The sequence below is a fragment of the Melopsittacus undulatus genome, chromosome 6 (assembly GCF_012275295.1).
Source record: "Melopsittacus undulatus isolate bMelUnd1 chromosome 6, bMelUnd1.mat.Z, whole genome shotgun sequence".
NCBI lineage: Eukaryota > Metazoa > Chordata > Aves > Psittaciformes > Psittaculidae > Melopsittacus > Melopsittacus undulatus.
In genome coordinates, this window is record NC_047532.1 from 42,737,053 (window position 1) to 42,764,730 (window position 27,678).

Sequence of the window (27,678 nt, forward strand, 5' to 3'; positions counted from 1 at the left end):
GGTACATTGCAAATAAAAGACAGACTAGGGACAATGTGGGCCTCTCCAGAAGCTATCAGAACTGGCTACCCTGAATTTGGAGAAGGTTGAGGTTCTTAATGACTTCTTTGCCTCGGTCTTCACTGGCAAAGGCTCTGACCACACCATCCAAGTCTTGGAAGGCAGACACAGGGACTGTGAGAATGAAGACCTTGAGCCCACTGTACATGAGGATCTGGTTTGAGACCATCTTAAGAGCCTGAACGTGCACAAGTCCATGGGACCTGATGAAATCCATCCGCAGGTCCTGAAGGAGCTGGCAAATGAAGTTGCTAAGCCACTGGCCATAATATTTGAAAAATCATGGCAGTCAGGTGAAGTTCCTGAAGACTGGAAAAAGGGAAATATAACCCCCATTTTCAAGAAGGGGAAAATGGATAACCCGAGGAATTACAGACCAGTCAGTCTCACCTGTGTGCCTGGCAAAATCTGGGAGCAGATTCTTTTGGAAGGCATGCTAAGGCACATGAAAAACAACAAGGTGCTTGGTGACAGCCAGCATGGCTTCAGTAAGGGGAAATCCTGCCTGACCAATCTGGTGGCCTTGTATGAGGGGGCTACGGAACTGATGGACAGGGGTGGAGCAGTTGACGTTGTCTACCTGGACTTGTGCAAAGCATTCAACACTGTCCCACATGACATCCTTGTCTCTATATTGGAGAGACATCAATTTGATAGGTGGACCACTCAGTGGATAAAGAAATGGCTGGATGGCCGCACACAAGGAGTTGTTGTCAATGGCTCAATGTCCAGATGGAGACCAGTAACGAGTGGTGTCCCTGAGGGATCGGTGTTGGGACCGGTCTTGTTCAACATCTTTGTCGCTGACATGGACAGTGGGATTGAGAGTGCCCTCAGCAAGTTTGCCGATGACACCAAGCTGTGTGGTTCAGTTGATACGCTAGAGGGAAGGAATGCCATCCAGAGGGACCTTGACACACTTGTGATGTGGGCTGACGCCAGCCTTATGAAATTTAACCATGCCAAGTGCAGGGTCCTACACCTGGGTGGGAGCAATCTCAGGCACAGGTACAGGTTGGGCAGAGAAGAGATTCAGAGCAGCCCTGTGGAGAAGGACTTGGGGGTGTTGGTTGGTGAAAAAGTGAACATGAGCCAGCTTCAGTGTGTGCTCGCAGCCCAGAAAGCCAACCGTTTCCTGGGATGCATCAAAAGGAGCGTGACCAGCAGGTTGAAGGAGGTGATCCTGCCCCTCTGCTCTGCTCTCGTGAGACCTCACTTGGAGTTTTGTGTGCAGTTCTGGTGTCCTCAACATAGAAAGGACATGGAAGTGTTGGAACAAGTCCAGAGGAGGGCCATGAGTATGATAAAGGGGACTGGGCCACCTTGTGTATGAACAGAGACTCTTCAGCCTGGAGAAGAGAAGGCTGTGTGGAGACCTCATAGCAGCCTTCCAGTATCTGAAGGGGGCCTATAGGGATGCTGAGGAGGAACTCTTCATTAGGGACTGTAGTGAGAGGACAAGAGGTAGGGGGTTAAAACTTAAACAGGTTAGGTTTAGATTGGATATAAGGAAGAAGTTTTTTACTGTAAGGGTGGTGAGGCACTGGAATGGGTTGCCCAAGAAGTTGTGAATACTCCATCCCTGGTGGTGTTAAAGGCCAGGTTTGATAGAGCCTTGGGTGGCATGGTTTTGTGTAAGTTGTCCCTGCCCATGGCAGGAAGGCTGGAACTGGATGAGCTTAAGGTCTTTTCCAATCCTAATTAGTCTATGATTCTGTGATTCTAACTGTAAGATAGTGTTTCCAGCAGTTAGTAACAGCTCAAGTAATTTTTGTGGTGCAGATAATCAGGAGTGTAGTGCTTATGTGTTGTGATTTGTTCAGAAGTCTGAGTTTGTTGATAAATGGTACAACAGTTTATGGGGTGAACTTTAATTTTATATGGAAGGCAGTTAAATTCTGAATTTGAAGTTGAAAAATGAAGAACAAAATACCTTAAGTACTCAATTGTTTTAATGGACTCCAGTGTTCCCTGATATGTAACTATCTTTGAACATTCAAGTCATGTAGTCTGTTGATGTGAATGCCCCATTAAAGGTATTCCAAGGACTGCACTGTAATGCAGATGGGGAAATGGTTCAGTGCATTCATGTGACTGGGTAGGAAGCCCATGTAACTTACCTGGCCTGTATAGTGCTAATTATGTGTTGTGATCTTGTCTGGATGTAAGTGATTTTGGCCCAGTGGCTTTGTTTAATTTAATTGAGCAGTGAATAACTCAGTGAAGGTATAAACAATTATGCATATCGTCTTTCTAAAAAGAGCAACATGCTTGCTGGACTCTAATGTCACAGTCCTTTTCAGTCCTGCCTAAATAAGTACATCGTATTCTAGTTCAGTGATGGACAAGCTGTTAATTCTTAAACTAGCTAAGGAGTAGGAACCAAACACCTTGAATGATTTATGGGTTTTCTTCCTAAGCTTGTTTCTGTTTTGTAACCTTTAAAATGTGGGTTTTATGAGTGGTATCATTAAAATTTATACTCCCTTTAGTATGTGATGTTAGCCATTATTGCTCTGCTATGCCTCCACATCACCTGTGTGAATTATAAAACAGCCTTCCTTGGAGCTAAGTAGTATTTATTTTTTTTTCCTTGCTAGAGTAAATGCATGTGGAGTTCATTATTTTTCACTGGTGCTCCCATACTGGAGCAGAGGTCAGAATCTGGCCTTTTCTGCTTTCTGTCCAAATGAGAAAGGTTGCCAGGAGTAACTGTGTATTTCTAAGAATGAAATATGAAGGGTCTTTTAACTGAGAGATTTGATACCAGTCAAAAGAAACTGACAGAATTTGTTTTGAAGTGTACTATATATTTTGTTAACTCAGATTGATATGCTCAGTACGTGATTTTATGTTGTGCTAGGCTTTCTTAGGCTAATTTTAAAATGTTTTTATAAAAAGTGAATCATCAGTAAGAGAAAATACAAGCTAATACTGAAGGTGAATCATAGTCCTTTGTTTCTATCTATTGAGACTTTTTTAAAAAGGATCTTCTATACCAGGAAGGATATTGCAAAAGACTTCAAAATTACATTTTTAGTCTGCATTCTCAACTTGAAGGTGCCAGAAATGTTTCTTTTACCATAGTTTGCCATACTATAAAAAGTTGTGAGCTTTTTTGAAGGAAATAAATCAAGATGTTTTTTCTAATACCCAATCTAAACCTCCCCTGCACACCTTGAGGCCCTTTCCTCTTGTCCTGTTGTGTCCTCTTGCTTGTTACTTTGGAGAAGAGACCAGCCCCTAGCTTGCTACAGCCGTTTTTAAGGTAGCTGTAGAGAGGAATAAGGTATCCCCTCAGCCTCCTTTTCTCCAGGCTAAACAACCCCTGTTCCCTCAGTTGTGCTTCTTAAGGTTTGGACTACAGACCCTTCATCAGCTTTGTTGCTCAGAAGAGCTAGGATTGCGTGCAAAGAGCTAGGATTCAAGGTGGTCTTGCTTGCTTTTTTTTTTTTTTGTTTTTCTTTCCCATCCCTCCTGCCACAAATCTGATTGTTGTAATAACAAATGTTTTAATGATGTTAACAGAGGATAAAATACTCATTTCAGTGCAGCCTGAGGCTACCATGATATATTCAGTACTGTTTTCTGGTTCAACTAAAAGATATGGGATATATTGCTAGAAAACACATTTGAGCAACACTGAAGTGTTATTGTTGGAAACCTTGAGAATAAAATGGGTCAGGTTGGAGGTATTTCAGAATAAATGCACTCAGGCATTAGATCCTCCTCCAGTATAATCTTCCTGAAATATCTGGTATCATGCTCCGCATTGTTACAGTTCATAAAATTACCTGTCTGCTTCCTAGAGTAGGAAGGGATGCTCTGTGGACTTGTGCTCTTTCCTACTGTCAGTTAAGGTCTGTGCTGAGAGTCTTCTCCCCTCATCACACAGTGCAACTAGACTTTGATTAAAGTAATAGTATCAAGTTGAAGTTTAATTTGCTCTGTGCTACTTATACATATTTAAAATTGTGGTAGGCTTCATAAATGTCAGTGAGATAGTGAAGAAGATAGAAAGAAGAGCTGTGATGCTGATTAGAGAAGGCCGAGTAGAGTTTTTCATAGGGTTAATGCTTTTCAAATTGGAGGATGTAAGATTGAAAGTGAAGGGCATACTCCTCGTTGAGGGAAAGTGGTAGAGTGGTCCTAATGCAGAATCTCATTAAAGCAACTGTCACGATTCCTCTATTTTACCGTCACTTCCCCTATTCTGTGAGAGTCAACTGTCGTTTTGAGTGAGCATACTGCCAAAGAGGCATTTACAAATAAATGAAAAATGTCACAATTGATTTTGCTCCTTTCAGAGTACTCTGTGTCAGCTTTGTCACAAACCCTTTGTTATTCTCTTTTTCAGATCTGTCGTCTGGACATTGGAAATATCTTTGGTTCTGGGCTTCTTCCTGTTGACCCAGGGTAAGCTCCCTAGATTATGATTTTTTGTTAACATATGTGCAACATTAAAATACAATTGACTTTTCAGTGCTTATAAAGGATTAAAATGCTAGAAACTCTTACCAATTACCTGATGAATGTGTATCAAAGCTGCATAACACAGTCCACACTGGAGAATGCAACTAACCTAACAGATTTATTCCTTAGTTTCTTCTACAGATGTATTTGTGAATTATGGTAAGTACTTTGCCAGTGTTGCATGTGGTGGTAGTAGCCACATAAAATATATATAGCTGTGTGGTTTTGTTTGTTTCTGAAGAATATATTCTTCTAAATTGATAGTGTTATTTCCGTAAATATTTACAATATCTCATTCTCTTCAATGTATGCTATATGGTTATTATAGAGCATATTGCTGCTTGCAAACGTATCGAAAGGTAAGCTGTTTTTCTTATGTATTTGCTGGCTGCGTAAGTGGGCCTAATGGACAATATCAGTAAACCCCTTTTAGCACTAAAGTGTTAGCATAAGAATGGGTATCTGTATATTTCATTATAAGAAATACTTGAGATAGTTGAGATACAGCAAAATATCTCAACTACTATCACTTCTAATAAAAAAAAAAGTCTTAGTTGTTTTCTCCTTGAACTTTAGTTTTGGGATAGCAATCAAAAATACCTGGAGTGTTTGACTAAATCTTCTGTGAAAGAAACTTCATTAACTTGTATGGAAATGCCCATGATACTTTAAATAAGGAGTTGGAGGTTTTTAGTGACAGATGTAGTGCTACGCTTGAGTAGTTTTTGTCTTTTTTGCATTTTATGTGATGGCCAAGAAGTGTAACCTGCATATAGTAATAGGACAAGTGTTTACCATTTTCTACTACATTAAAAAAATAAATTTGCACTATATAGAAATATTTTGTGATGTGTCGTGTCAGTATATCTAAAGGGATTCTTCAACAACGGCAATCTGGCAAACAACATGAAGTCTCTTTGTCAGTGCATGTTATTTTTTTCGTAGTGTATTTTAAAAAGTTGCTTCATTTTATCACTATTGCTAATAACAGATTTTGAGAGAAAGATAAGAACTGAAGAAAAACACAGTGGTGTCATTTCTGTACTTTGGAAACTCCCAGGAAACCCAGGAATGAATAGGACTTTGAGGGAAAACAAGAAGAGTTTACGGTGTCACGTGCCCTGTATACAGGTTTCTATTTCTCTTTCATCTGGGGTTGTATTGTACCTGGATTAGCTTTACCCTTACTGCAGCAGAAACATCTTTCCATTAGTGTATGCTTATTTATTAGCTGTTTGCGCATTTTTAGTGTTACACTCACAGCCAGCTTTTACAGTTCTGGTATACCTGTGTCTTAAAACTAAATGTGTTAGGGTTTTGGGTTTTTTTTTTTTTTTTTGTTTTTTAAGAAGTTTTAAAATTAATATCTAAAATATCTGTTAACTTCCCTGAAAGTCTTGAATTTTTATTTTTCTTTAACTAGAAATCATAACCTGTTATTTCTGTACTGTAGTACACACTCATTTGTACTTTGGACTCTCTCTCTTGTTTACATGTTAGTACAAACTTTGGGCCAAAGCTTTCGAAGGCAGTCCCTAATACTAAGTTATCAGCAGTGGGCTGCCCAGCCTTGCTTTACTTCTGTTGTATTAGAAAAAAATCTGAGATTTGAATCTAGTACAGAGACAGAAGATGGATTCTGGCAGTTTGAAAACTGATGACATAATTTCAATGGCTAAACCAAACAGTTCAGGGCTGTTATATTTGTGTAATTATTATTGTTGCTGTAAATAAAGAGTAAAGAAAGGAAGGAAAACCTAGATGAAAATGAAGTAGAGCTCAACACTGTCAGCTATATGCATCCCCAAAGCTCCACTACCTGTTTGATTTTTATCAGTACGGTTCCTCATTGCCATGGCTGAGCGAGTTGGTTTTAGGTGATTTGATACTCAAAAAGGAATAATGAGGTAAAATGTGTTTTACTTGTTGTTGTGGCAGAGTAGTCAAGGTTGAACCACTTAATTTTAAGGGTTTGGACAGGGCAAAGAAATGGCTAATCTCTTGCTTAATTGATCATTCTTCCACTGTTGTCTCTAGCTCTAACGAGTTAATGATGGTCAGAGAGATTAACTATCAGAAATCCCCCAAACGGTACAGGAAAATACTATGAAGTAGCTTAATGGTGAAGTACTTTAACTGCTGCTTAATCAGCAGAGCAAGGGCAGGGGAGGAAGTTCACATGCTGACCCCTGGGTTCCAAAAAAGTCTTTAGTCAAAACAGTGATTCCAAATACAGGTAGTATGTTCATCTATGCATAGTATATTTGAGTGTGGAGGGGAAGTGTCTTTGACTACATTTCCTCAAGTCCTTATTTTAACAAAAGCATCTTGGGAATATTTCCAATGCTCAAAGCATCAGCTGGACCTAATGCATTTTAATTTTTCCCTATGAAATGGTAGTATTTTTGTAAGGAACAAATAATTATAATTATTATTGTTCCCAAGTAAATATGCCTACATATAGGTTTACATTACTCTTAAGAAAATCAATGAATTGCCATTGAGTGAATAGTATTGGCTCTATTTGATAAGCATGTCCTTGGGCTTCTTTACAAATTATAGCTATCATTAATGAGAGTTGAACAAAACACCTATGAGTCTCCTGTAGTTTGATGTTATGTAGCTAGTTCTGTAGCTAGAAAGAAGTTATGCAAACTTAACCTTGATTCCAGTGGTGTTCATTAGAGCCAAAATGTCACACAATGTTTTCATACAAAGGAAGCAAATGCAGTCTTTCCACAAGGATCTGCAGTTAGGGGTTTTCCCCTTATTTTCCACTGTCATGGGGAAGAATTCAGTTCAGTATTCTTGAATTGGTTACAGAGACATAATTATGTTTTTTAACACTGGTATAAACTTGACTTGCATGCAGGAGGTAGATTGTGACAACCTGTGCTATACTAAAATGACACATAAGTAGAGAATGTTTTCATCAAGTGAAAAGTTTTGTTGTTTAAAGTTGATCATCTTTAGAGGTGCCATAAAATAAGACCGTAACATAATCCTTCTCTATTGCATATTAATTCCATAGAGGGATGAATTAATCTTTTCGGATTGCAGTAGTGTATGGTTGACCATGGAAATACTATAGAACTATAAAATGATCTGTAATACAAAGTATATTTTTTCTAGGCTAGCATACTTATTTAATAAAACTTTATAAATGGCTCAAAATTCTAGTGATTTTTGTGTGAAACAAACAGGAAGTGAAAGTATTGGTTTTAAAATTAAAAGTTGACATGGAATGATGTGTACTTTGCCTTAAAGAAACTCTGTCAGCTCACAGAGTTGTTCCCCTGCTCATAGCAGGAATTCTGAAACCAATGATTACATTATTGTCTTTTTATTGAGCCCGTATAGGGCATCTTTCTGGTTGCATTATGAGGTGTGTCACACTTGAAAGGTTCTTTCCAGCCCCAAAGACTTGTGTGTTTGTGCTGTATTTCAGTTTATACTTATCATTTTAATTAATTTGGACATTAACCCTTCCTTTATTAATATTTTCATCATCAGTGGTGGAAGTTGTTAACAAGGCCCTGGCCTGTTATATCCTGATATAAGGCCCTTTTCTTTAAGAATAAACTAGACCTTGAGATGTAGTTAGCTATGGCAAAGGCTTTGGGAATGTGCAACAAAAAATCAGAGGTCTAAGGAAACACTGAAATTAAGCTCAGCCTTGACTACCTTTATCAGGTTGATACTTCTGTGTTCTTGTAGGAAGTTACATGCATTAGCACAAAGAAGGGCAGTAGTGGCTCCATACATGTGAATTAGAGCGAATGACTCATTTGTGTAACACTATAGTCAGCCTTTAGTTGCAGGCAATGTACCATAATCACTATTTGATTAGTTGATAAATTAGTCTAGAGTAGTGTGCAGAATGAATTTTCAAAGTAGCCAAGGTGTATGATAATTATTTCTCACATGAATATTGGAAAATTAAAGAAAATACGGAAGCTTAAGGAGATCCTTCTGATCCTGCTGTTGTTCAGGGAAGAAGTGTAGTATTTAGCATCCCATGGGCTTTTCAGTATACTTTATTCTTTAAAACTGTGCTGCTCTAGATGTACCATATCTAAGTTCAAAAGTGAGTATTTCCTATGTCTTAAGACCTACAAAGGAGATAATTGTCTAGGGAGAGTTTTGACATTTGTTTTAATGGAACAAGGATCAAGCATGAATGGTAGGTTAGCATGACATTTAAAATTGATTAGCAATACTGATCAGTAAATTGAACTATTCAAGTGGCTAAGATTCTCCTTTTTGTAATGTATTCTCAGTTCTGTATAATTTTCTGTTTTTTTAATTATTGTATATTCAAATTTTAAATTTTATTAGGAAGAATATGGCTATACCTGTATGAATAAACCATCCTCATCCTGTTGATGTTGATGACCAAGCTCTGATGGATTTCAATAGCATTATGAATCTGTCTGCTGGAGATTCAGTTTTATATGCATAGATGCAGTACTGCTCAAAGCAAAATATTTCACAGTTCTAGTATGAACACTTTCAGTGCTCTAAGGCATCTCAGTGATTATGGAAAAGAGCTTGTTTCCACCAAGAGAAATATTTTACAATGGTTTTATTTTCACAAAAGCTAAAGCCATAACTAAGAAATGATGACCCAATTTTTGATTAAAAAAATCAAATCACCCAGCTTCCCTCCCCCAGCAAAACACCTGCACAGCAAATAAATAATATTGTGATTAAATTACCTGATGTTTCAGCTTCAAGAAGGAGAATATCTAATAAGTGAGGCTTGCAGAAAATTGAACTTAAAAGCCTGAGATTTCAATGAATTGTTTAAAGACAGGGTGGAGGGTCTGGAAGATAGGCAGGTCCGACTTCTTGGTAAGCTTCTCTTTCATGGTTAAGTATTCCTGTTGTTTTCACCTCTGCTTCTCCAAGTCCACCTGTTTTATCAAAATCAGCTATGCCTGTTGTCTTCTTAAAACACTCTGCCCTGGGTGTAACTGACTTTTTGCTACTGCAGACCTTATGGATTTCTTCTGAGTTCACTGTGTAACATTTGCTATGAGCTTTGTATTAGCAGTTACTTTTACAAAGTATGACTTTTTCAGTTAAATAGGATCTTTCATCCTAGTCAGTGCTATCAGTATTTTAGACAACAGCTGTATGAATATATTTCAGAGTATCTTTCAGGAAAGGATGGATTGTATTTCAGAAATACAGTTTTATGATCTCAGTTTACTTCATCTTAAATACAGTTTTATTGGTGCATGACTTCAGAACATTTCCTTTAAAACGTAAGATGATGTTTCTCCGCATTCTCCCATTTATGAAGTACTGTACAAAAAAACCTAAATTCACTTTTTTTTTTGGCTCCTTCCCTTTATTGGTGAAGGTAATAAACACATTCTATTCCTTTTTGGATCTCCTAAAACTTATTCACTCCATTTTCTTTGCTTTTCTATGTCTGTGCTCACATCTTACGAGGAAGAGAACTAATGGATATACACACAGAAAAATCCACCTACTAGACACATTTTGAGACATGAGTAGAAATAAAGGAAAGGATTAGGGCAGAATTAAAGAGATTATCAGAGACTGAGAAGATGATGGGGGACATAGTCCCTCGTGTTTTACTTTTGAATAGTTTGGTGGTTTTGCAGTGTTTGTAAGAATACATTTGCAATAAAAAGGGAGAGCACCTTGTTTTGTAGCTTTTACAGTGATACTAATTCCTTCAACTAAAAGGGAGAAGCTTGCTACCTTTCTTTTTCCTGGTGTTTTTAATTCTTGTTTTTCCTGTACCTTAAGATCAGCTGAAGCTTGACAAATGCTGGTGTTCTTACAACTTGTCTTCAAGCTGTACTTCAGATTGCCTCCCTTTGCAATAAGAAATATCTGTTCAAATGTTACAGTTTCTTTATGATAGGTATTTCAGATACCTACTGCTGAATAAATAAAACTGCCTTCCTAGCTTAAGGAGACTGAGATGTTTTTTCATTTATTTCTCAAAATCTGTTGCAGTACAGAATGTAGTTGGTTGTCATAATAAAGAAGGTGGCCTGGCATTGAAATGAGAACATAATTAAAATTATTTTTACTTTTCTCAGGACTTGGAACAAACTGTTACTTAAACCTTTTCTTAGAGGTATTACACCTAACAAGCTCTCTTGAGAGAGATGGTGGCAAAGCAGCTAAGCTGTCAACAAAAATACCGAATGGCAGCATTCCCTGGGGTTTGCTTAAGTTTGAAAATAGATAGGAACTGTGAAGAAATATAATGCAGTCTGGTAAGGAAGTTGCAGTATAACTCCAGTGGTCTCAGACACAGTAATGTACCAGTATAAAAATCTCATATTAACCTGGAATATAGGTAACATCATAAAACATTTTAAAGTTGCTTAGCTTACATTTGTCCTTGATGCATCATCTTCAGTGTGTTGTCATGTTGAGATCAGTTTATGCTGTAAACTCTTTAGAATGGAATCCGAAGGTTTTTTTTTTTTTTTTTTTTTTTTTTTTTTTTTTTTTACCTGCTGTGGAAAAGACCCTGTGAACATTTTCTGGGCTGTGTTAGATTTTGACATGCTAAATGTAAAATGACCACTGAGCTAAAACAGCAGTCAAATAGGGTTATGTTCATGGCCTTGATTTCATGGCAGGTTAATGTTCGCAAAGCCACTGAAGCCACTTGCAGTCTTGAGGTTTTCGTTCCTTGCCCACATGAACGTATGTGCATACATGATGAAGTCCTAACACTGGTCTTCTAGGATTTGAAGCAAGTGGAGGGGACACAGCAGTTCTTGGGTGTTTTAAGGGATTCCTATTATTATTATTATTTTTTATTATCTGGATTGCTTGTTAATCTGTGTGGTATTTATTACAATCCTTTCTCAGAATTTGTGAATGGGGCATTTTCTTATGCCTTTTAGACATACTGAATTTTTCATTGGAGCAGAGAGAGTCTGTTGTGAAAGGGGTTATGAAGCATCCCACATTAACATTCTGGTTGTGTTGTTTCAGTTCATATCCAGGTGTGCACTTACATGCAGCAGGGATCCTACTACAAACAATTCTGGCTTGTCAGAAAAGGTGTACCTACAATATTGCTTGAAAAACCTCTGTGATTCAGGGACCCATGCTGGGTAACATCTTCTGGGTCAGTCTATATGTGTGTATATATGCAAGAATGTGATGCTGCCAGGTTGCTTTGTGGTGTTAGATATTAAATTACCAGATATACCTTTTTAAATAGTGTGTTATGGGGTTGGCTCAAGAAATAAAAGGCAAAGGGTTACAAAGCTGTCTTCACAAGCTCTATTACCTCTTTGAAAATAGAATTTCATAATATTTGTTTAAAAAAATAGAGGAAAAAAATCCTAATGTTAATAAAACATATTTAACATCTGAGTGAAGCACAGAATGAAGAGTATTAGTATAGAGATTGTGATGCATTCAGATTCCAGTCAGTCTAAATTGTTTGGCTTTTGTAACTATTCAAAACTTAAATCATGTTGAAGACATTAAGGTACCTCATTTTTAGCCAAGCATATGAAGAAAATGGTGACTGAGTGCAACAGGGGGCTCAGATAACTTATATTTAAAAATGTTGTCTCTTCTGGCGATTAAGGTTTGTGCATTTAGCAGGAGCTCAGGAGCAGACAGTGAGCAGGCATGCTGTGCTCAGTTTCTGCCTTCTTCCTGGCCAGATCAATCTTTGTCAGCGATGTGGTGGGATTGAGTGGACCCTCAGCAAGTTTGCTGATGACACGAAGCTGTGTGGTGCAGTCCACAGACTGGGGGAAGGGATGCCATCCAGAGGGACCTGGACATGATTGAGAGGTGGGTTAGTACAAATTTAATGAACTTCAACAGGTCCAAATGTAAGGTCCTTGTACCTGGGTTGGTACAATTCCAGGCACAAATAAAGGTTGGGTGGAGAGCTTGTTGAGAAGAGCCCTGAGGAGAATGAGCTGGGGGTACTGGTTGGTGAAAAGCTCAGCATGACCTGGTAGTTTGTGCTTGTGGCCCAGAAAGCTGACTGGTTGAATCTAAAGGAGAGTGTTCAGAAGGTCAAGGGAGGTGATTATACCCTACTACTCTGCTCTTGTGAGGCCCCATTTACAGTACTGCATCCAGCTCTGAGGCCCAGAAGAGGGCCACAACAGTGCTCAAAGGGCTGGAGCACCTCTCCTGTAGAGACAGGCTGAGGGAGTTTGTCTGGTTCAGTCTGCAGAGGAGAAGGCTGCATAGAGACCTAAGAGCAGCCTTCCAGTATCTGAAGGGGGCCTGCAAGTGTCTGGAGAGGAACTTTTTACAAGGGCATGTAGTAACAGGATGCAGGGGATTGGCTTTAAACTGAAAGAGGGGAAATTTAGATTAGACATGCAAAAGAAATTCACTGTGAGGGTGGTTAGACACTGGAACAGGTTTCCCATAGAAGCTATGGCTGCCCCATCCCTGGAAGTGTTCAAGGCCAGTCTGGATGGGGCTTTGAACAGACTGGTCTAGGGGAAAGTGTCCCTGCCTGTGGCAAGGGGGTTGGAACTGGATGGTCTTTAAGTTCCTTCCAACCCAAACCATTCTGTTATCCTAATAAAAACTTGTAGCTTTACAGGGTAATTTTTCTTAGGGCTGTTGGTTCTTCTTCTGTAGTGTCTCCTGTTCAAAAAGAAGTAAACTGGAATCAGTAGTCCCATTGGGTTTAAATGAGAACAGACTGTTGAAGAGTGCTCTATTCAGCAGTCCAGGTAGGCATCATTAGCTAGGAACTCCCAAGCTGGAACCTAAATTGACAGCTTCTGTGTTGCACCCAAATGTAGAATCTACCCTGATGTGAAATACAGGAAGTGCGGGTCAGATTTTGTATGGTGCCTTTTAATTCCTTTTCTAAAAGAAAACTAGTGAAATAAATTTGTTGTCTTCCTCTTTTGAATGGAAGAATGGTGCCTGAATGAAGATGAAGCAATTAGCAGCTCCTAGAAATATGGATGGCTTTACTAATGTGTGTGTATGTGTATACACAGGTGTGTTTTTCATGTACCTGTGGGTAGAAATCCCTTTTCTTGTTTCTGTGAAGGTCAGTCTGGAATAATCTATTTAGGAAAGAAATTATCTAATTCCAGTATTATGTACTGAAACAATGAAGCTTTATAGTCCATTGGTTTTGTATGTAAGACTCCTATGACAATATAATTTTCATGACTGCATAAAAATGTCATTAATGAGTTTAGTAACTACTGTTCTATGATCCATTAATTATAATAGATGAAATTGGATATGAACAGAACTTATATCCTGAATTCTAAAAGACTAACTTTATTTGCCATAAGTGTATAATCCTTAGATTCTGTTCTTAAACTATCTTATTTGATAATGTAACAAACCTGGTGTCTTGAAAAAATTAGTATCAGCAAAATCCTATATATATTTAATTGAAAAGATCATATTTCAGAACAGCTCCTTTTGTTGGTGCTATATTGCATTAGTGGTTTGCATTGAAACAAATCAGTGTAAATTTATATGAATTGATCTGCCTCATCTTGCAACAGCAGGGAATTACTATGTGTCGTGGTTTAAACCAAGTCCCCCAACTCCTGGAGAGTTAGGAAGGAGAATCCAAGGAATGTAGCCCCCACGGATTGAGATAAGAACGGTTTAATAGCTAAGGCATAACACAATAATAATGATACAGCCAATAACAAGTGAAGAGAATACAACACCCCACCAGCCACCGACCCATAACTCACTCCACCCTGCCCGGCCGAGCACCGCGTGCTCCTTCCTCCATTTTCCTCTAGAGCTCTACCCCTCCAGCTCTCTCTCTCCCAGTATGCATCCTGTACATCACGTGCTATGGTATGGAATACCCCATTGGCTAGCCTGGGTCAGGTGTCCTGTCTCTCCTTCCTCCCAGCCTCCACCTGGCTGGAGCACATGCTCAGAAAAGGCCCTGAACAAAAATACCCCCAAAACATGCCCACCACCAAGCAACCACTCTCAGCCCAGAAGTCAAAACACAGCACTGCACCAGCTACAAGAAGGAAACATGACTGCCATGGCTGAACCCATGACACTATGATACTACTTTAAATCTTCTCTTATTTACAGAGTAGTTGTTTACCTCTAATGAGTTTACTTCTAACTTGGATCAGTATAACAAAAGTAAGATCAGGTTCCTAAACAGGTTCTCTTTGTAAAGAAATAAGTATATTAATTTTAGCATTGTTTTTGCTCAGTCATGGTAGTTAAACTGCAAGATCTCTTCTCCTCCAGCCTTAAGCCTACACGTGGATGGGAGAGAAACCAAGACCAACCCTTGCCCCAGTTTCAGAGAGGACAGTACAGCAAAAATAAATAGATGATATAGCTGCATGAGTATTATAGTTGTAATGCCTGTAGTGTTTTCATACTGATATCTAAAGCAGGCTTAACATTTTAAAATAACTTTTCCGTCTATGTGTGAGTTTCTGAATTTCTGTCTTGTGCAAAACCACCCTTGTACTCTTGGTTACCTGTTTCTTTCTGTTGTTGGTTCTTTCCATGATGAAAAATTTTAGACCTGTCTGTGCTGTGGCATAGTAGAAAATGGGAAAGTTAATTTTATTCTTCACTCAACTTCCCTTTACAGGGACCTCGACATGAGGACACAGGCAGAAGTTTCTGATACATGTCACTTTTGATGTTGCATTTCATTAATCTTAGGGGAATAAATGGGTATTATAATTTGTGGTAATTTGCATTAGAATTGAGTTCATTTGCAGTTGATTTCTAAGTTTGGTTTGGTTTGATTTTTTTTGTTTGTTTTACAGTTTGAGTGAAGCTTGAATGGATGCATCACAATAGATGGTGCATGGAAAATATTAGCAGAAAAGTGAAATTTTGTATTGAAGCTTTTGTAACTTTGAAGTTCAGACTGTTACTTTATAGTATCTCTTGCATCTTAAATATTTCAAATTAAAATGTTTGTTTGCATCTGTCCCCAAACTCCAGATAGGAAAATCTACTTGTGGTGTTATTACTGCTGTGAATGTTAACTAACTTATAATTCTTCTAGTTTAACAAGAATTGCACAGTTTATCTGAATAAAACTGTTGTTTTATTTGGTATTGCTTTCCATGACCACCCAGTCCAGTGACAAAATGCTTATTGATTTCTATAGGAGATGCACTTAGTTGGCCTGTAGTAAACTGTGTGATTCTGTAGTTACTGTGTTGTAGAAAGTTGGCTTGATGTTCAGTGCATTGCACAATTGAAAAATAAGGTTTTCTGCAAGGCACCTTAGATTCACACACTTTATTCTGCTAATTGCATATTTCTGTTTTTACTGAAAGTGTTATTCTGGATGCTTTGCTCTAAAAGATTTCTCTCTTTTTCACAATTAACGCATTGATTTTTTTTTTTTTTCCCTCTGCTCTCTCATATCCCTGGTGTTTCTTATCAGCATTTCAAAATCGCTGCCTATCCTCTGCTCCAAATAATTTGTGCTTGTGTACATTCTGGTAGTACACCTCAACTGTGAATGTAACACCAATTAATATTATTTTCAGTAGTTAAATAGTTTTCATATATGGGTTTATTATCAAATCATAATATATTCACTAATTTTTATCTGAGAATCCTTGAGTCGTAGGAATTGGATTAAGGAAAAATTTGTATTTAGGCTGAGTAAGCAAATACCTTTGATCACTTAGAGTGTTTCTTTATAGCTCTCTACAGGAGGAAAGAATTAAAAAGGCAAGCAGGAAGTAAATATTTTAGAAAACACTTATTTGTTAAAATGTGCTTCACCTGGAAAAGTATTGTTAATCTGCAGATTTCCTGTTCGCTCTTAGGTTGTCAAATGAGATGTGAATATGAATTTCAAACGCAAAGCTTAATCACTGAAAATATTTTACTGCCTTTTGCTTGCAGTTTTATGGTACTGCTTTTTTTTTGTCTTAAACTTGATAATCTAAAGTAATTGCAGTAATAAGTGATAAGGTAAAGGCAAATTATAGCTAAATGCTTTGAAAAATAAAAACTTTGTGACTTCAAATTTGCGTTCAAAATGTTCAGAACCATCTAATTTCCTCAAGAAAATCTCTTTAGCATACAGTCACCCCTAGTTTTAAAAAAGCAGAACTATTTATCTTTTCTGAGTAGGAGTAATACGACTTACCAAGAATGTATTGGAATAATCAACATGTGAAGCAGAGATATTGTACATAAATATGTTAATGCCTATAACATAATGAAAAAGAGGCTTAGAGCAGCAAAATAAAAGAAATGTGTTCAGGTAAATTCTTTTGTCTATACGTCAAAGACTTCCTTTGAATGTTAACTTAGTTGTTTCTGATCCAGGAAATACATTTAGTAATATAGATTAAGTATTATCTTAGTTTCTTGCTCTCGTGCTTGGTTAGATCATCTCTTACTGTGATGAGTGAAACGAGAACATACAGAGGTATGTGGCAGCCTGAGGACACTTAGTTCATGGCTCAGTAAACATCCAAAATGAGAGAGATAGTATGGTGAGGTGGTCCTCTTCATGAGAGCTGTGAAACAGATAATTGTTCAAAACTACTGTACTTGGAAGTTAATGAACAGAACCATGTAAGTAATTCTCACTGTATGAGGTCAGTGTCACCTTGGTCCCTGACAGATTTTTAAGCATAATATTTTTTTTTCTCAGCTGTGCAATTGCATGACATAAATATAGTGTCTGTAGTTATATGTCAGAACATGCGACTGATTTTGTAACTTTAAAACCAAATTCCTGCACTTGGAATTTTGCAAATATATCAGTGATGTTTCCTTTTTTTAGAAAAAAATAGTGTATTTAAATGTATAATAGAGCTGACCCCTGAAAAAATACTTCACAACCCCCCCTTCATGAGGCTCATGAAACTGCATGTTCTTTGGTATCTATGTTAAGTTTGATTCATGAGGTGTAATGTTACAATCTGACAAACTTAAACACAGAATTATTGATCTCAGAGCTGCAAATAATACTTGTGAATAGTGTTATAAATTGAGACCACAACGGATCATAATCCAATTAGATTTTTATTAATTATAGCAAGTAGAATATGAGCAAAGACAGCGCTGGACGGCAGGGGAGTCTGCGCTCCGCCTACTGCCGTACTGAGCAGTTCAAAAAGCCCTCCCTTATACATCTTTTACTTCCGTGTTCATGACGTAGTTGAGGTACTCTGCGCATGCTTCAGCTGTTGCTAGGGGGTCGACCTCTGCCTCCCGGTGGTCGGTGAGGCCGAAGTAAGAAGTTTTCCTCCTTTGTTCCATAGTTGACCCTTCATTTATGTCCTTATATGGAGTGGTTTGTCTTATTTCTGCCAGTTCCTGGAACATCTTGCAAGCCAGTTTCTGTAACACCTTGTGGTCATCTTATGTTTGCATAAACGGTTTCTGGTTTAATTGGTGTAAGCGATTGTGGTTTAATTGGTGTAAGCGATTGCGGTTATCTTATCTTGCATAAACTGTGTCCGTTAACTGTGTGCATAAGCAATTTCATATCTTTTGTTGTCTAACCTTTATATTGGGTTTAACATATATATACCTAACATATATCTTAATAAACAATACCTTATTCTTTAGTTTTTCACAATAGGGAATATCCCAGTTTATCTTCAGTAGTTAGTAGTATTCAACACTTACTGTAAATTGGTTTTGCACAGTCATGGTAGTTAAACTGCAAGATCTCTTCTCCTCCAGCCTTAAGCCTACACATGGATGGGAGAGAAACCAAGACCAACCCTTGCCTTACAGCTTTTGCTGTACATTATTTATTAATGGATAAATTAGCTGGCTTTATAGAACTTGTTTGATAGCTGTAAGCATCTCTATTTCTTTTTGCACAGAAGAAAAAATTGGGTCTAATATTGGGTCTTAGTGCTAACAGGAAGTTATTGTCCTCTGAAATTGAGAGGATTTATCAAATGCATGAACCTTGGTTATCAAGTTGCAAATTTGACCTGTGTCACAATGTATGGACGAAATTAGTCCACTAGTTTTGTGAATCTGAGGGCCACAGTTACAGAGAGAGAAATCAAAACCACTAAATTAACCAAATTATGGTATTGCTATTGGTTTTAAATATTTAAATGAAGCTTGTATATCACTCTAGAAGGTGAGATCTATCTCGGCTAGATGCGTGTAGGTTCAATGCAGACATTACTGAATTAAATTCTTCAGCCTGTTCAATGTAAAGAGTCAGTCTAGGTGATTCCAGTTGCCCTCAATAAATGCTGTTTGTCAAAACCTAACACTCAGTTGAGTACATATGAAACAGCATGAAATGGGATGTATTAGAAATGAGATGTCAATAGATTATATGAGGTAGAATAAACAAATAGTGAAGGAATAGTTAAGGAATCTGGAATGGGTTCCCAAGTGCATACCATGATGTTTAAATGTGGCAGTGTACACACATGCACTTAGTTTAAGTAGTGTTGCACCTGAGTGGAGTCAAGTGGCAGTAAAAGAAATCTTTATGTTGGCTATTTGTTTTCTGAAGACTTTCAGATATTTATGGATTCAAAACTTGCGTGGTAATCTTTGGATGTACTTTGGAGAACCAAAGAAAACTTTTAGTGCTCAGAAGGAGCATGATTAAATCCTTAGTGGTATTCACAGAATCATGGAATGGTTTGGGTTGGAAGGGACCTTAAGGATCATCTAGCTCCAGCCTTCCTTGCCATGGGATAGAGCAACTTCCACTAGACCAGGTTTCTCAAAGCCCCATCCAGCCTGGCCTTGAACACCTCAGAAACTCTCTGGGAAACCTGTTCCAGTGTCTAACCACCCTTACAGTAAGGAGTTTCTTCCTTATTTCTATCCTCTTTCAGCTTAAAGCCATTCCCCCATGTCCTGTCACTACATGCCCTTCTAAAGAGTCCCTCTCTAGACTTCTTGCAGGCCCCCTTCAGATACTGGAAGGCTGCTCTAAGGTGTCCACACAGACTTCTCTTCTGTAGGCTGAACAAGCCCAACTCCCTAAGCCTGTCTCTATAGCAGAGGTGCTTCAACCCTCTGAGCATTGTTGTGGCCCTCCTCTGGACTTGCTCTAACAGTTCCACATCTCTCTTCTGTTCCACAGCCCTCTTGGCCTTAGGGCTGGATGCAGTACTGTAGGTGGGGTCTCACAAGAGCAGAGTAGCAGGGGAGAGTCGCTTTCCTGGACTGCTGGTCATGTATCAGTGTTACACAAAAAATGCTAAAGTCAGACAAAGTGACAGTTTCTCTGGTATATTGATTATGAAAACACAATCTCAAATAAGTGTAAATGCAAATGCTTTTACATCAACGGTCTTTCCTTAGGATGCAGCATGGAATCTTATATTTTCTGGCTACTTTTGCTGTTCCCCTTGGTGATACTTAAAGGTGAAATATACTGCTAGTCTGATAAGACATTACCTCCTATTGTCTACCTCAAAATATCTTTGAACAGAACAGTTAGTGGCTTATGAAAATGTACATTCATTAGTTACTCTGAATAATAAATTGTAATCCTAGATAAGCTGGGTGTTTAAGTTTTAAGAATATTTCAACTTTTTAAATTAGTGATATAATTTTACTGTTTGACTTATTCTTATGAACTGCTGGTCTTTGTCCTGTTGCTTTCTATGTAGCTATATGTAGGCAGCAGCTGCTCAAACAAAAACAGGGTTACAGGAGTAGTGTCTTGATTTGTGTAGGAAATACCCTGGGTTGACTGTTATAAACCCTTATTGCCTTAAAATATGTCAGAATCTGGTAGTGACTTTTTCCATATCTGAAAATATTTAAACAGCTGCCAGTGGGAAAATTGAACAGAATAAAGCAAATTGAATTTGGTTTAAGAATTCATGACCTTTTTGTCCTATGTATGAAATTCATTTTTCTCAAATGCTGTTCATATTGTGCTGCATATTAATTACATATAGCGTATTCTTTATTCATAATATACCACTGATAATAACATAAAATTACATTTTCAATTCCCAGTGATATCTTAATTTAATGTTTCATTTACTTCTTTTATCTAATCTTCTGTTCTCTGAAAAAATGTGATTAAAATCACTGCATTTATTAAAAAGAAATGGGCTAAAATGTATCAGTTTGGTCCACTAGGAGCTGGAGTTAAAAATTCCTTTCTGGGGTATGCCTTTCTTTGCATAGCAGATTTTAGGGGAGGAGATGGCTGATTAAAGCTCAGAAATAGCTAGGATAGTGAAAAGTGGAAGAAATTTTCTGCTTTAGTTACTGCTTTCTCATTTTCCAGGTAAACCATTCTGTTTTCTCCTTTCTCTTGTCTCCCGAAGTTCTAGTAATTATGAATTTGTGAAATTTGGGATGAGACGTGGGACAGAGTAGTGATTTCAGTGATGTGTTCTGCTTACCTTTTTTATCCCTAGTGCTGTTTTCCAGCAGACTGTCTTCCAGTCTCCACCAGCTGTCTGTCAAGTGATGAGAAGAACTCACTCTGGGCTCACTGCCCTTTTGTGTATGTCAGGCTGAGCAGAGTTAGTGACAGGATCTTTAGGATGGGATAATGCAGCCATGTAAATGGCCCTGCTGCTGCAATTTGACATTCTTTCTTGGTCAAAAGAGGCTTCCTTGTTTCTGCCTCCAAAGCAACCAGGAAAGCCTTGTATATATTTCGTCATGGAATCAAGGAGCTTAAGGTTTAATGTTCTCCTTTCACTGTATAAATGTAATTGTGGAACTATTTCATCAGCATGCAGCAAGTTTTTAGAATTTTCAACTCTTTATTGTTTAGAACAAGGTCTAAACAATAAATATATATATACACAATATATCTTAACATGTCAAAGTGAAGATATACTGTAGTGCTATCTAGGTGAATTGCTACAGCTGTGAATGTCAGTCTTGCCATTTTTATGATACAGTCAGTATGTTGCACTTCACTTATTCCAACATATACAGTTCCTGAAATTGTGCAGTACAAGCTTACTAAGTGGTTCTTAGTAGATGCCTCAAAATCCTTGTTTTGAAGCTGTTGGGCAAAAGGGAAAAATGGGTGGATCAGAAGATTCATGAATGTGCATTGATTCTTGGTGCAGGTTGTTTACTGACAAAGCATGTCTTAATTGGTCTTTTGTATTTATAGAAGACAAAAATCAGTTTGTGTTTATATTTAGAAGTTGAATTAACATCTTGTAATTTGTAACTTTATGCTTATTTTGTTACTTTGGCTTTGATTAAATTGCTACTGGTTTAACCTTAATTTTCTATTGTATTACATGATTATCTTTGCCTATTTGATGTTATACATATCTGTGTAATTATGATGTTGTAATCTTGTTTTCTTGGTCTGTGAGATTGAGTTAAATGATATCTGCTTAGGAAGTATGATATAACATTGTTAACTGATTGCCTAAATTGGTAGGGAGGGGTTCACTTACCAGTGAATAAAATTGAAGCTTAGGTCTTTTCCAAAATTAGCATTACATTGAAACACTTTTGAAATACTTGCATTTATTTTTATGGTTGTCCCTCTTTGTTCGTATTGTATGGCTGGTTTTCTGATGATTTTCTGATCCTATAGTGACGGGGCTTTTTTGAAGTATGAGTTAATGAAATGTAGTGCTGTCTGTGCTGGCTTCTTTAGGTCTTCTGAGCACCCATTAAGTAGGTTAGCTGCTCACTTGTTAAGCACTTCCAACAATGTGAATTAGAAAGCATCTGCCTTTACTGAATGCACCTATTGCATATATTCAGTCTAATTTTCATTCCTGATTAGTTTTTTTTTCTCCTCCTGCCCCTATGCCTTGATTCTGCAAATTCAGAGTACCAATTTTATGATTCCAAAACTTAGTACACCGTTAAGTTTTACTTCCTCATTATCAGTAGAGCAGTTTCTTGGTCATGAATGTTAAAGCTTGCATTCTGAAGCCCAGTGCACCTTTCAGTCCTTTGGTAAGGAAGGAGCTGATTTTGTTGGAGCAATCTGGTGGGACCTGGGAAGCAAAATTAACTCTGTGCAGGATCTATGTGAGTGTGTGACTGTCTTTTGAGGGATTGGTTGGAATGAATGAATTTCAGCCATGGCAAATGGCTCTCAGCTCCAGTGATGACACATTTCCTTCCTTTGTGCTTTTTTTCTTAAGGAAAATTCTTGGCCTGATTTTTGTAGATATATGTGTATTTGTGTGTAATGTAAGTATATTTGTGTGTAGAAGAGGAATACCTAGCAATTGTTTTGTCAGGTTTCATCTCTGTAACATGTAGATTCGTTACTGCAGATGAAGTGAAAAATTTGTTACACAGTGTGCAGGGAATAATATAGAAATTCCCATTGGCTATTTGGAAGTGGGGAAGGTCTTTCTGAGATGAGGTGACAAGCTGAAGTTTCGTTTTTTAATTTTAGTGGAAAAAGTAACAAACACCACAATTTAATAAATATCAAATAGAAGACTAGATAATGATGCTTTTAGCTGAATTCTATTCATTTGGGCTTTTTCCTTTCTATCTAACATTTCAGTAATTGTAGTTCCTAGTACTTTTGCCAGGAAAAACATTTCAACAAATGTGTGTGTTTTTCCTTGAAAACTAGTGTGAAAAGAACTGCCTTGGGGGTAAAGGAACTGTTTTATTGTCTAGGAATAGCATGGCAAAGTACTTCATAGAGTTCTAGAATACCACATTGGAAGGGACCTCAAGGGTCATCTGGTCCAAACTTTTTTGGCAAAAGCACCTTCTAGACGAGATGTCCCAGATTCCTTCCTAGCTGAATCTATAGTGTCCAACATTGGGAAGTCCACCACTTCCCTGGGGAGACTATGGCAATAGCTGATTGTTCTTACGGTGAAAAATTTTCTTCAGGTGTCCAATTGCAATCTCCCCAGGAGTAACTTGTAACCGTTACCCCTCATCTTCTCCATGTGACTCCTTGTAAAAATGGAGTCCCCATCATCTTTGTAACATCTGTTAAATACTGAAATGTGGTGATGAGGTAACATCCAGTGATAACCTTGTGGTGTTTTTCAGATTGCATGTAAGAAGTAGCACTGCTTCATGCCATCTGACAGTTTAGTAGTGAACCCTAGATGTAAAGCAAGATGTGGCAGGAACAAGCAAGCAAAACTAGCATTTGCACAATGCGGGCAGCCTTGCCTCTATTCATTTATTTCATGTTGCACAGTTTTCTTCTCATCCTTGTCTGATAACTCTTAATGACTTGACTCAGTCTGTATTACTGCTTTCATTTCTTACTGTTACTTCATTCTTACTTAAGATTCTTTTCTTGAAACTTTGAGTAAGAAATCTGTGAAGGGACGAGTTTTGTGCCGACTAGAAGGAGATTTGTAACTTCAAACTTACACTGTTATATTTCTGTTGCAGTGATCTTGGGATCCAATCTGTTGAATGGTTCCTTTGCAATTAGCATAGATCTTAAAGTTGTATATCTGTGTCATGGTTTGAGCATGTTTTAAGGGTGTTTTTGTTCAAGGTTTTTTCCAGCCAGGTGGAGGAGGGGAGTCTGGGAGGAAGGAGAGACAGGGCACCTGACCCAGGCTAGCCAATGGGGTATTCCATACCATAGCACGTGATGCCCAGGATGATACTGGGAAAGAGAGGGCTGGGGGGGGTGGAACGCTGGAGGAAAATGGAGGAAGGAGCACGCGGTGCTCGGCCAGGCAGGGTAGAGTGAGTTATGGGTCGGTGGCTGGTGGGGTGTTGTATTCTTTTCGCTTGTTATTGGCTGTATCATTATTATTTGTAGTAGTAAATGGCGGTAGTGATTTTTGTGTTATGCCTTAGCTATTAAACCGTTCTTATCTCAATCCCTGGGGGCTGCATTCTTTGGATTTTCCTTCCTAACTCTCAGGGAGTTGGGGGACTTGGTTTAAACCACGACAATCTGCATGTGATAATGGTTGCCAGTGTTAATGAGTTAAGAGTGGGTTGAGAGAGTGGCTTTAAAATACATTCCTTATTGGTGCTTATTTTCAGGCTTGGCATCAACCCTTTTGTGAATGACAAATTGGTTACTCAATGCTACATGCAGAAAATCCTGTTTGACAATATCTGTTTTAAAATAATTTTAAAAAATGTTCATATAGAATTTTGGCATGATATTGTGAGCATAAATCCTTGGTAGTGCTGCTGCCTTAAGTTACTTCATCCCCAAATGAGTGTGGTTTTAGGTGGTCCTCACTCCTCCCCACTCTCTGATGACTTAGTCTTGAGTGGCTCAGCATGGATAATCTTCATGGACTGAAAACAGAGGTACAGTAACAAAGTTTTTAACACTAAGTAGTTTACCTTCTGGATATACCAAACTAACTGTTGGTCCTGGATGAATCCTTTGCTGAATACAAAGCATGTCTTGCAGGCATGTTTCTTGTATGGTTATGGATTATTGAGACTAGAATTCATAAACACCATTCATTATACTAGCTTTTACAACATAGTTACAGACACTTGAAATTTGATTTTGGGATAACATTTTGTTTTGAAGTTAACTCTAAGTATATTCTCAAATATAGCAACCTTCTCTAAAGTTCAGATGGGCATACCTTCACCATTTTAATTTATATACTCAATGTGTTAAAATTATTAAAAAATAAAAATGTTCCCAAATAGTAACATTTCTAGCTACTTCATTGCTCTCCATATCTGACAATGAATTGATTGCAATGATTCTAAATGATAATAAATCTATAGCCTACTTAATTACATTGTGAAAAACACTCCTAGACATCATATTCTCTCTTAATAAAGGCTTGAATATTTGTTGGTATTACAGGAAAACTTGGAGTACTCGGCTATAGTTCAGTTCTGGTGCCTGTTTTTACAAGGTGTTGTATAAATGTTAGAGCAATTCCATCACCTGTAGAACTTATTTTTGATATACACCAGTCAGATAAAGGGTATGATCAGAAGCCTGGAGAATATAAACCCACCTATGTTTGTCTGGCAGGGCACTGGATGTGACTTAGTTGTGCAGTAATGCTTCTATATGTGTTATGTTAACACCAGGAGGCCTTTACTGAGAACCTGATTTCTACTGTGCTTTATTGCGAACGTGATCTCTACTGTGCTTTATTGCCAAGAATGATTCTGTAAAAAGTCATTTGTCCAAAATAACTCTTATATGAGGTTTGTTGAGCTGTAGCAGGCTGATGGAACAGAAAACAATGTTATGAAGTCTGTGGCAGTGCAATATGGTACTAGTTATGCAACTTAAATACATTATAATAGATATTACAGAATCACAGAATCCCAAGGGTTGGAAGGGACCTCGAAAGATCATCTAGTCCAACCCCCCTACAAGAGCAGGGTAACCTAGAGTACATCACACAGGAACTGGTCCAGGCGGGCCTTGAATATCTCCAATGTAGGAGACTCCACAAGTCCCCTGGGCAACCTGTTCCAGTGCTCTGTCAGTCTTACAGTAAAGAAGTTCTTCCTGATGTTAACGTGGAACCTCCTATGCTCAGTTTACACCCATTGGGCCTTGTCCTATCATTGGATATCACTGAAAAAAACCCTAGCTCCTTCATCGTGACACCCACCCTTTACATATTTGTAAACACTGATGAGGTCACCCCTCAGTCTCCTGGAGCTAAAGAGACCCAGCTCCCTCAGCCTCTCCTCATAAGGGAGGTGTTCCACTCCCTTCCTTCATCATCTCTGTGGCTCTGCGCTGGACTCTTTCAAGCAATTGCCTGTCCTTCTTGAACTGAGGGGCCCAGAACTGGACGCAATATTGCAGATGCGGCCTCACCAAGGCAGAGTAGAGGGGGAGGAGAACCTCTCTTGCCCTACTAACCACACCCTTTCTAATGCACCCTAGGATGCCATTTGCCTTCTTGGCCACAAGGGCACATTGCTGGCTCATGGTCATCCTCCTATCCACCAGGACCCCCAGGTCCCTTTCCCCTTCACTCCTTTCCAGCAGGTCAACCCCCAACGTGTACTGGTACATGGGGTTGTTCTTCCCCAGATGCAAGACTCTACACTTGCCCTTGTTGAATTTCATCAAGTTTCTCCCCGCCCAACTCTCCAGCCTGTCCAGGTCTCTCTGAATGACAACACAGCCTTCTGGTGTGTCAGCCGCTCCTCCCAGTTTAGTGTCATCAGCGAACTTGCTGAGGGTACACTCGGTTCCCTCATCCTTGTCATTGATGAAAATATTAAACGACACTGGTCCCAGCACCGACCCCTGAGGGACTCCACTAGTCACAGACCTCCAGCTAGATTGTGCCCCATTGACCACAAGTCTCTGTCTTCTTCCTCTCAACCAGTTCTTGATCCACCTCACTACCTGATCATCAAGCCCACACTTCCTTAGCTTATTTATGAGGAAGCTGTTGGAGACAGTACCAAATGCCTTACTGAAATCAAGAAAAAACACATCTACTACCACTTTACCGTCACCCTCCACCTATTTACTTCCTCACAGAAGGCTGTAAGGTTGGTCTAACATGACTTCTCCCTGGTAAAACCATGTTGCCTGTTCTTAATAACCCCCTCATCCTTGATATGTCTAGAGATGGCATCAAGACTAAGTTGTTCCATCACCTTTCCAGGGATGGAGGTAAGGCTGACCGGTCTATAATTACCCGGGTCCTCCTTCTTGCCCTTCTTATAGACTGGCGTGACATTTGCCATCCTCCAGTCCTCAGGCACCTCTCCTGTTTCCCACAACTTACCAAAGATGATGGAGAGTGGCCTAGCAATGACCTCTGCCAGCTCCCTCAGCACCCGTGGGTGTATTCCATCTGGCCCCATCGATGTATAGATGTCCAGATTGCATAGGTGATCCCTATCCCAATCCTCATCTATCAAAGCAAACTCCTCCTTTGTCCTGACTCCTTCTGGGGCTACAGGAATCTGGGGCCCCTGGGGAGAGTCTGCAGGAGTAAAGAGAGAGGCAAAGAAAGCATTCAGCACTTCTGCCTTCTTTGTATCCTCTGTTTCCAGGGCACCCACCTCGTTCAGCAGTGGGCCTACATAGCCTCTTGTGTTAGTTTTATTCGCTATGTATTTGAAGAAGCCCTTTCTATTGTCCTTAACCCAACCAGCAAGATTAAATTCCAAGGAGGACCTGTACATGAAATTCAGCTATCTGGCTTCTGGCCAAAGTAGTTTGCTTCATAGTTTTTGACTGAACAACTTTTACTTTAGTTTTAGGTAATTGATGAGTTTAAAGAGGAATATTCA

The 27,678-nt window shown here is 38.6% G+C and overlaps 1 protein-coding gene across 1 annotated transcript in view; it reads left to right on the plus strand.

The window, feature by feature from the left end:
* Positions 1–4,414: 4,414 nt before the first annotated feature.
* Positions 4,415–27,678, plus strand: part of NAALADL2 (N-acetylated alpha-linked acidic dipeptidase like 2) — a 634,909-nt gene continuing 611,645 nt past the window's right edge. Inside the window, exon 1 of the mRNA XM_031047098.2 lies at positions 4,415–4,476. The gene's annotated coding sequence lies outside the window, so the exon portion shown is untranslated. The remainder of the gene's footprint in view (positions 4,477–27,678) is intronic.